General features: G+C 39.6%; 1 protein-coding gene across 2 annotated transcripts in view; it reads right to left on the reverse strand.

Moving 5' to 3' along the window:
* The window catches only part of IDUA (alpha-L-iduronidase), a 46,495-nt gene that overhangs the window by 14,499 nt on the left and 22,140 nt on the right, over nt 1-9,856 (reverse strand). The gene's annotated exons all lie outside the window — the stretch shown is intronic.

Consider the following 9,856-nt stretch of genomic DNA (forward strand, 5'->3'; position numbering starts at 1 on the left):
TGATGCATTCCTTTGTGTCAAGAAATCTTGCAGGAACACAGGTACCAAAATGTGGACATGCACATGGATAGGTACACTGGAATTCTTTTATCCAGGGGATGAAAAATGGCATTTGCAATTTTTATATGATACACTAAAAGATTTGCTCTAAATTCCTGAAAGGCTTTTCTTGCCTGGCATCCAGCAGAAACAAATACAAGGTACTATGCAGGTCAATTTCCCACAACTTCTGAACTTATGGCTTGATTTAACTGAAATCTGAAAGGGATGGAGTATTTTTGCCACTATGAAGTGCCAAGTAAGAATTAACAATGAACTTCTGTTGAGAACATTCTATTAGTGTGACTTACTGCTTTTTGGCCAAGAAACAGCCTGGTGGCCAAATTCTGGCTTCAGTATGACCTGAGCAAAAGGCTTATTAAACACCCTTGACATAAGTCCAGCCCCAGTCACATAGCAGCACTGAGTGAAACCTTGGCAACCCCTCTCAAAGCTGATTTCTCCAACCATGCCAGGGCACCACAACTAATTTTTCTGATTGAGTGCAGCCTGAGCACTTTGCCTTTGCTTGGGTAGAAAGCTATACAACTGAACTACAGATGCAATGCTGCCAGGATGATAGAAGGGGGAGAGACAACCACAGTTCTTGCAACTGCTCAGTGCTAGCATAGCATGACAAGCAAACAGGATTAGACAGGAGAAGGGGGCCATCAGTAGAGCTTTTAAATCAATGCTGGGCTCTGTGCTCAGAGTGACAACTTACTTCTTTCTATACTTCTCCATGCACTTCTGAGCCTCCTTGATGGAGGCTCTTTCTCTGTGCTTTCTTGTCAAGGAAAGGTTTTAGTGAAGAATCTGTAACAGCAGTTCCAAATTCTCAGAGAATTAAGAAGGCCTGACAAAACTGCCTAGTGAATAAATAAGGGAACTGTGCAATATCAAGACAAATCTCTGACCAGGATCTAGAAGAGGAAGACAAGGCAGGCAAAGTAAGTGTAACATAGGCCATATCCACTATGCCAGCTCCACATTGTACGTAACAAAGCACACAATCTTAGCCCCAGCCTGGTCGCACTCTTTTTCCAAAGACCTGAAGCAGTTTTTTTCTTTTTAAAGTATGTCCCATCACCATGACAGAAATTGTCATGTATGCAATCACTGATGGTCTTAGGGTTCCTGCCCAAGTCAAATGGTGCAACTGTAAAAGAAGCACATAGCAGAAAGAAACTCATTTGGTTTAGTATACTTAAAAGTATACTATATATTTTAAAAGTCACTGTTGAACTATAGAATGGCCATTTGGAATCTGTTTTTTTTTTTTTTGCTTAGACAGAGTTTTTTTTAAAAAGTCCTATTCCAAAGTTCAAAGACAATTCTTTTTGCTAAAACTAGCTCTGCTCCCTCAGATCCATTAACTATTTCCAGTTGTACCCTGTGTTCTATTGAATAATTTGCTAACATGCACACTTACAGTCAGTGTGCGTAAGAATTATTAACTACACTGTCTTGTAAAAAGTTAATAATGCCATACAGATACAAAGAAACTAGGGTCTTCCTGGCTTCAGTCTAAGGTCTACACAGTATTATTTGAAAATATAACAGTAAATAAGCATATAAAATATAACCATAAATAAAACCTTCTATTTGAATGCCTGTACACTTAAGATCCCAGGACATTTACATTTTTCCGACTGCATCAATTAAATAACACATTTAAAACAGAATGCCATTGCCAACCATGACTGAGTGATGGTACACAAGATATTTTGTTATGCACATAGGTGTAGAGGCACTTCTTATGTTCTTTGGCTGACCTGTCACTTTATAAGAATCTCTTCTCCCTGCCAAGTGAAGCAGACAATATGCTCCCATTAATAAAATGATAACTTGACTGACAGGATTGACACTTGCTCAGATTTTGACCTTATCCTTACTTATACTACATTCCTGATCTGAGATTGATGCATTTTTTTACAGCACATACAGTACCGCTAGAATCTGGGTTGCATGGTTGCCTGTCATGTAGTGACTGGAAGCCATACTGACTGTTGCACTTGAGGCACAGAAACTGGTACTATTTACAAATGTTCTGCATGGACACCATTGGCTCAACTGCCAGGCCCTTGCCAGGAGTGCTCTGAAGACAATTTTAGGACACTGAAGACCAGATCAAAACTGTTACAGGCACATGACAAGGTAAATCCGTGGCAGAGGATAAATCCGTGGCGGAGTATAAATCCATGGCCAAAGCTGTTCAAAACATTTTTCTACATCTAAACTGTTGGTGGAACATCATGTGCCTATGACTGGGCTCTTGGTTGCAAGCTCACAGAATTTCACAATCTATTTTTTGCCTGCTCCTCTTCCAATCTTTCTGTCGTGGTTTCTAGACACCACTGCCTTCATTTACAAGCACTCAGAAGGTTATGTACATCATTTCATCTGAGTGCTTGCAAGACTACGATTGTTCATCATTTGCTGTCAGGTATTTTGAATGTCAAGCAGCAATTACTGTCCTGTCTGTGCCTGGCTTTCAACTGTTCCTCAGCTGGGACTTTTCCAGGAAGCTTGCCAGATAGACCTTCTTCATCTTCAGTCATTATAAACAACTACACTAAAGCACATTTACCGGCATCCTGGCACCAATGCCCATAGAAGCACCAGGCCTGAGGCTGTTATATTCCAGAGACTGTTGCCTGCTGGTGAGCAACCTTTCCAGTCTGTATTATGGTCTCAGTTCCAGACCTATGCGCTGCCTCTTGGGAGCAACAATCATGCTGTAAATATGAAGAGCAGTGATGAATACAGAGAGGTGTCTGCTGGTTGTCACAAAATCTGGTTGGCTCCCTTCCTTGGAAAGGTTTGCTTCATGAGCAATTCTTTGCTGAATCAAAGGCAACAGGCCCATCTTAACAGCTTTCCACTACCTCTTATTACTGAGGTAAAATTTTTTCAAGTATGAAGGGAAATTCTTTTCAGATGCATAGGTAGCACTAGACAACTTGCCAAAGCATTCTAAGATGCTCACGTTGTGCTTCTTATCCATGCCACTTTCAGCCTACTCGCACTCACAAACTTAATCTCTTGGGAAGGCAGAGGTAAAATAGCTTTAGCTGTCGACACCTTGCATCACAGCCAGATCTGCTCCAGCTAGCACAGCTGCAGATACTACTCAGCCTACAGCTATTGCTTCCCTCCTGTGCCCAGCATCTGCTGCTTCTCTTCTGCCCTGCATTGATCCTGTCCAGGAATACAGTTGCATGCCCTGGAAAATATGTGCACACACAGACATTGGACCAAGTATCTTATCTACAGAAAAGAAAGAACAAAAAACACAGGCAGGGAGTGTTTCCATTCCAGGTGATCTTCAGTCAAGTACTGAATCTCTGATAACACGTCAAGCTAACCTTATCAGACTTTATTGTAATGTACTGAATTAAATCTCCTGGGATAGGAAGCCTTGTGGCTGACCCATGTCAGTAGGTCACAGCCCATTTAGGAATAAAAATGTACCATGTAGAGTAACTATCAACAGAGATACTCTGTTGAAGAGAGCCTAGGATTAAGGATGGCTGGGAAATGCCTATATACTAGAATAGCACTCATCCTCATCCTGACATTCTCATTCAACTAGTGTGGTCTCCTTTCTGTGTTTCTGGTAAACACAGCTACCACACACACCAAAAGCTGACATAATCTGGCATGCTTTCATCAGTATCTGAGAACAGCCTCTCTTTGGGCAGATTTGCCATAGTGGCTGGCTAACACCACTCCCGCAGCAGCATAGCCTGCTGACATCCTCATTGGGAACTTCTACTTGGAAAGACTGCTCACCTAGTTGCAAATGTAGTCAAGAAGCAGGGACAGAAAACTGGCACAAGGTGTTAGCAGAGGAGAGATGCAACTCACACCTGTAAAATTTTTCAGCAGGCTATTGGCCAACCTCACATTTGGAAGGTGGACTCCATGAAGGAGTCATCTAAAAAAACCCTTTCTCCACTGAAGGTTTTCTGTGTTACAATCTTAGAAAAGCAACACTGCAGTCTAAGAGACTGCCCTGCTATGGCAGTAACTAGTACCTCTGCTGAGATAATGATCGTATCATATACCACCTGACACAGATCCTTAGCTGTGTGCCAGATCATCTTTGCCCACCCTTGTAATGGGGTTCCTGCAATCAGACACTCTTTTCCACAGTGTCCAGGTCCAGGATGCGGACCAATGGTAACACCATCAGCGTTGTTCTTGATGAATGTAAATATGCATGATAATTAAATTCCCCCTCTCAAGACTAAATGAAGTGAAAATAGCTCTTGATGTAAGTGACTATAAGGAGTGTCCATAGATACAGTGTCCCAAGCAACTGCTTATCACCTTTCTATAATCCATGATGCCATTTTAGGGATTGTAAAACTCCAGAACACACACAAGTGTCCATTTACCCTGGAAAGGACATCAGTATCCAAAGTCAAGCTCTTCACTGCAAGCAAACAATAAACTTCTAAAGGTTCCCACAACAGTAACTGTTGGGGTAACGAACAATAGTAACCTATGCCATTTCAAATTCTTGCTGCTACAAAGTTCTCCAGAAGGAATGGTCTTCAGAAGTACCTCTCTTGCTTTTAGCCAGAACAGGCTGTTAAGCAGACAAGGAAGCATGCAAGCTTAAGAGGAGAGCATCTACAAGATGAAGGTCAAAAGCTCTGGACAGAAAATGTCAGCAAGTTTATTTTTTTTTGGAGGGGAAACTTGTTGCCCACCAAAGTGTCTCTTACAACACAAAAGGATCCTGCCTCCTTGGTTTTTTTATTTACTTTTGCAGCTATGAGGAATGAAATGAAGCCAGTTTAAAGGTCAGGTTTCTACAAAGACTTTGTTTGCTCCAAACCCACCAACTGTCTACATAAGCTTCTTGTTCTGCTGAGTACTTAAGAAACCTCTGGACCTTAAATGCAGATCCTAAGGGACTGTGAGCACTACTTAAATGTTATACCTCAGAGTATACAAAGGGCCAAATAGCCCTCATTAACACTCACCTTTCCAGAGGCTGAATTCTCAGCAGTTCTCTTCAGGTTTGGTCAGTGTCAACCAAAAACCCTACTAGTCTGGTATTTAGGTTTAAGTACAAGATCATTAATAATTAAGAAATCAGTAGACTCCTGGGTTATTAATAAACAACACTTCCCCCTCCTGAATTGAGTGGAAGCTAACAATATAGTACTCATTCACACTAGAACTGCTTCTACCCTGTTCTTGCTCCACTTGCTCTTTCTTCCTATGATCATTACAGGTAAAGTAAATTCTGAACAGAATTTGGCTCCTGTTCACAAAATCCCCATAATCCAAAATAACCACAATAACTTGACAGTTTTTGGGCTGAAGAACACTGATTCTTCCTCCTTGTTGGTCTCCAAGCAAAACACAGCCTGTGCTTTACACATGCCTTGCTGACTAAAAACCTAAATCAGAGGCTTATTCAAAGGCCAAAGACTACTACATGCACACTAAATAACCCGTGTATTTTACCGCTTCTGTGTCTATTTATTAGCATTATTATTTTTCTGTATTTGCTTCTCAGCTCTATCATTTGTGTAAGCAGGGCTGGAAAATCTGCTTGCTTAACAATTAAGCCTCAGTACAGAAGCACAACGCCCAACACTTCAGTCAGTGCTGGCCCACACTTCACACAATTCAGTCACCCTATAGCAGGAATGAGTCAGCCCAGTAACGAGAGGATGCATTACAAAATCACAGAGCCAGGCAGCATCCAGCCTTTGCTGATGTCACAGCTTGTCACAGTTAATCCATCCACTCAACCAACCAGTGTGGTACATGCGCAAAAAGGATGGCTATGAATCCCTGTGGCATAGGAATAAACCGCTTCAAAAATGGAGAATACATCAGCTGTTATTTACTGGAAATCACTGCCTCTTCTACAAGCCAGCCAAGAGGCTGCACATTCAGCTGAATCTTTCTATTTTTTAAAAAACATAAAAATAGAATTGACTTTGATTTATACAGCATCTTAATAAGAATCTCTGCTCTTTGAAATCAGCAGTGTTTGAGCTTCACCTTACGAAGCAACTCACAAAATCCTTGCGGTGATCTGGCTGAAATTCACAGGCACAGAATTGCAAGCAAACAATGGATGTTTTCAAGCTGATGCTAATCACAGCCTATGATTTTCCATTTCTTACTCAGCCTGCTTTTGTGAGCATAGTCTCACTCCTTCTTTCAGCAGTGAGCGTGCTGTGTGTGGGGGGAAGAGAGAGGCAGACAAAGCACCAACAGCTTCCTGTGCCGAGGTGAGTTAGCCTCGGAAAATATTGTTAAGACTGTTGTGTCTCTTCTCCCCTCCAGACCCCTCTTCCCCTTTAAAACAAATTCCAGATGTAAAAGGGGAAACAGGCTGTAGAAGCAATTTAGGCAAAGGAATATGCTATTTTAGTATCTGACCTCTTTAGACATGTGAACATAGCCAATCAGATAACCTAGGCATGGGCAGTGTCCATGATTCAGTGTCATGAGACCATGTGATCCCTTGTTCAGGGTTTGCTATGTTCACGTTCACTTGCAAAGGGAACTATTAAATAATAAAATAATAAAGTGAAATAGCAGAAAATGTTTTTCAGCTGATTCTTCGCTACAAATTTAAAGACTTTGCAAGTGACTGAATGTGAGGCTGACTGCATGGGAGGTGATTGCTGGAGGATACCTTTCTGATTGAGTTTGATCTGTGAAACTGATTCATTTCCTTCTGCATAACACTTGGCTACAAGTAAAATGTTCACTGTGGTTTGATGCTGCCCTTGATGATTGAACTCCAAATAAAGTCACCTATAAGGAAAAGTTTTGAAATGAAGTGACAGGGAGACTAGATCAATAATGAAGACTAAAGATGCACAAGGAAGAGAAAACATGACCAAATGCTAAAACTAGCTTACTTCAAGCACATTAACTCCTTTTGGCACTGCTTGGGCAGGCTGTCACTGCACTTTTCTTCCCTAGCAGTGACAAAACAGTTGTCTGTATGCATCCAGCATTCTAATTCAAGTACACATAATACTCCACCTTCTGAAATGAGCCTCCATGGTACATATTTGACTTACTGTTTTCCTTTCACAGTTCTGTTATTATCACCTCTTCATGTTCACATCTTTATTTGCTGTTTGTGCTCCATCTATTATTTTGCCTAATAGCTGTACAAGGAAATACAGTCCAAAAGTATGTGACTTCAAGTATATAATGGAAAATAGCTTATTTATTGTCATGTAAATCGTAACATTGAGAGGGAATTATTGCCCTCCCTGCTGCCAAATATGCAACAAGAACCAAATTCAGCAATGCTTTTCTTAGTGTGCTCTTGCAAGCACTTTGCTTGCTCATGCACATACAGTAACTGGACCTGAAATTTTGCATTAATGCACAATGTACTACTTTTACAGCTTTCTCCATTCTCAAAACTTTTTTCCATTCTCAAAACTTTTTTCCACTTTTTTACATTACAACTTTTTCCATTCTCAAAACTTTTTTCCACTTGTCAAGATGTGTACTAAGGAGCGTGTAAATGGACAAACCAACAGTCTAAGAAAAGAAAAACATGGAGGTAAATACTGAAGGTGTGAAGATTTGCAGCTAGATTTTGCTGATGTACTTCTTTTACATCTAAATTATGTACTTCTTTTACATCTAAAATACAGATAGCACATGGTGTCTGATGAAGTCCCACAGCTGCTGGATCTATTCTGCATATCAGATGTAGTTTCAGCTGTGTCCTTCTCTATCAATCCTTGATTCCCCATGGGCCACTTTTTATCTTATTTGGATATGTCACTTGTTTGCAAAATCATACCAAGTTTATTTTCTAACTTACTAGTGTTTAATAACTTCTGATGGTGAAAAGGTACAATGAATATGCCTTCCATGTCTTGTTCTTAATCCTGAAGAATTTTTCTGATGAGACGTTTCTGAGTACTTCAGAACTGACAAACAAGCACTATAAGACAATCTGGAGAGTGCAGCTTTTTAAATGGCATGCCAGCGTCCGTTTTTCACTCTTGAATATAAAACGCATTAAACATCTTACAATTAAATAGGTAAAACTAGCCAGTTTCATTTATAGATAGTTTTATATGAGATGCAAAACTACAAGTCTCCACAAACTGAAATCTGATAATTCTATTTTGAACCTGGGTTTGGCATTACAATTTAGACTAGTGGTGTATTATTAAATATAGTATGGATAGTTCTTACATTCTATGATCTTCACACTCATGTATTACTCTTTTTCCTCCATTCCTTCCCCATCCTGAAAAACTTCCACTAATACGAAAAATATCTCCCCTTTCAATATAAGGATGCATTACATTCTGTGTTTATGAAACATGAAAATTTATTTCACAATGCAGTAAGAAATCATCTATTTTCTTTGCACACAGAAATTGGTCTTCAATATCCAGTTAAGATTACATACAATTTCAAGGAATGGGTGAACAAGCTTCAGAAGTCCAGAGATTCTATCCTTGCTACATTAAATTTGCCTCTATGATACACAAATATCAGTAGTAATATTCATCTTCATCAATAAACAGGCTCTGGTGCTACAGTTCTGGCTGTTTGGGGTGAAACAACAGTTTTTCTTAGAAGGCAGGAAAGCTCAGACATTTTGCACTCAATGTCAGCCAATGTATGCAAATTCTTCCTATATTGAAGAGTTATCAGCTAGACCCCCTTAATTATTTATTTCAATAAAAATGCTTTTTCAAAAGACAAATCTCGATTAGAGACCATTGACAATTAAGCACTAAGTGTAAGGACAGTTCCACAAACTTCCTGCCCTAATCTCATTTAACACATTAAGAGTATTTTTTCATCTAATTAACATTAGTATATAAAACCTCAGAAAACCCCAGTTAAAAATACTGTAAAACGCTATATCAGGAATGTAATTCTATTTGAACTCCATGCAGTCTAACCAGCTGTATTAAAGCAGAATAGCAGAGATGAGTAAGAAGTCAGAGGTTACCAGCTTCTGTAATGTAATGATTTAAAGTTTATCTTTTATCTGTGATTACGCTCTACAGGACAAAGATTTTTCAAGTGCTAGTGTTTATTTACATTATCTCACTGCAAACATCATGAAAGCAATACCCAATTGGAAAGGCCTGCACTATATCATGATAAAATTTCTAATCTGTTCTTACAGGAAGCTGTGATCCTGAGGTACTGTGCTACTGGGTGCTGATTCAAGAACGGTTGCGGAACTACTGCAGCTACTATGTGCCTTTGGTAAGTGCTAATCCATTGGTTGTGTGTCTGTAGTGGGAAATAGAAAGGGGCTTGCATGCTGAATGACAATCTTCCTCAATTTTGAATATACAAATCTGCATTGAATCTTGCAATCTCAGTTTCTCCTGGAAATTACAACAAGAACTACAGATTTTTCCTTTAAAAAAAATCAATAACATGACTCTCCACATATATACACCATTTTCAGCTGTACCAGGCATTTGTCACAGCTAGAGAAGGAACGTGGAATGCATTGCATAGTGGATTGGAAGGTAGTCGATGCTTACTTTCAGTGTGCCCATCTTTCCTATGAAAATGCAACCAAATGTGTCATCACCTGCTTGCTATGATATAAAGGTAAATTACAGAGTAATTGAGGCTTGAGAGCATTTTAAACAATGCAAGCATTAGGCTTAAGAGTTTTTTTAATTCACTGGATTTCTGAACTTCCAACACTTGCACAGAAGGAAGAACATGGCTATTACATTTGGACTATGTACTTTTAAAGATTTGATATTACTGACTGTGACCCAGTAAACAAACACTTAACTATGATTCTGAGATTAAC

Source organism: Motacilla alba, chromosome Z (genome assembly GCF_015832195.1).
Source record: "Motacilla alba alba isolate MOTALB_02 chromosome Z, Motacilla_alba_V1.0_pri, whole genome shotgun sequence".
NCBI classification, from domain to species: domain Eukaryota; kingdom Metazoa; phylum Chordata; class Aves; order Passeriformes; family Motacillidae; genus Motacilla; species Motacilla alba.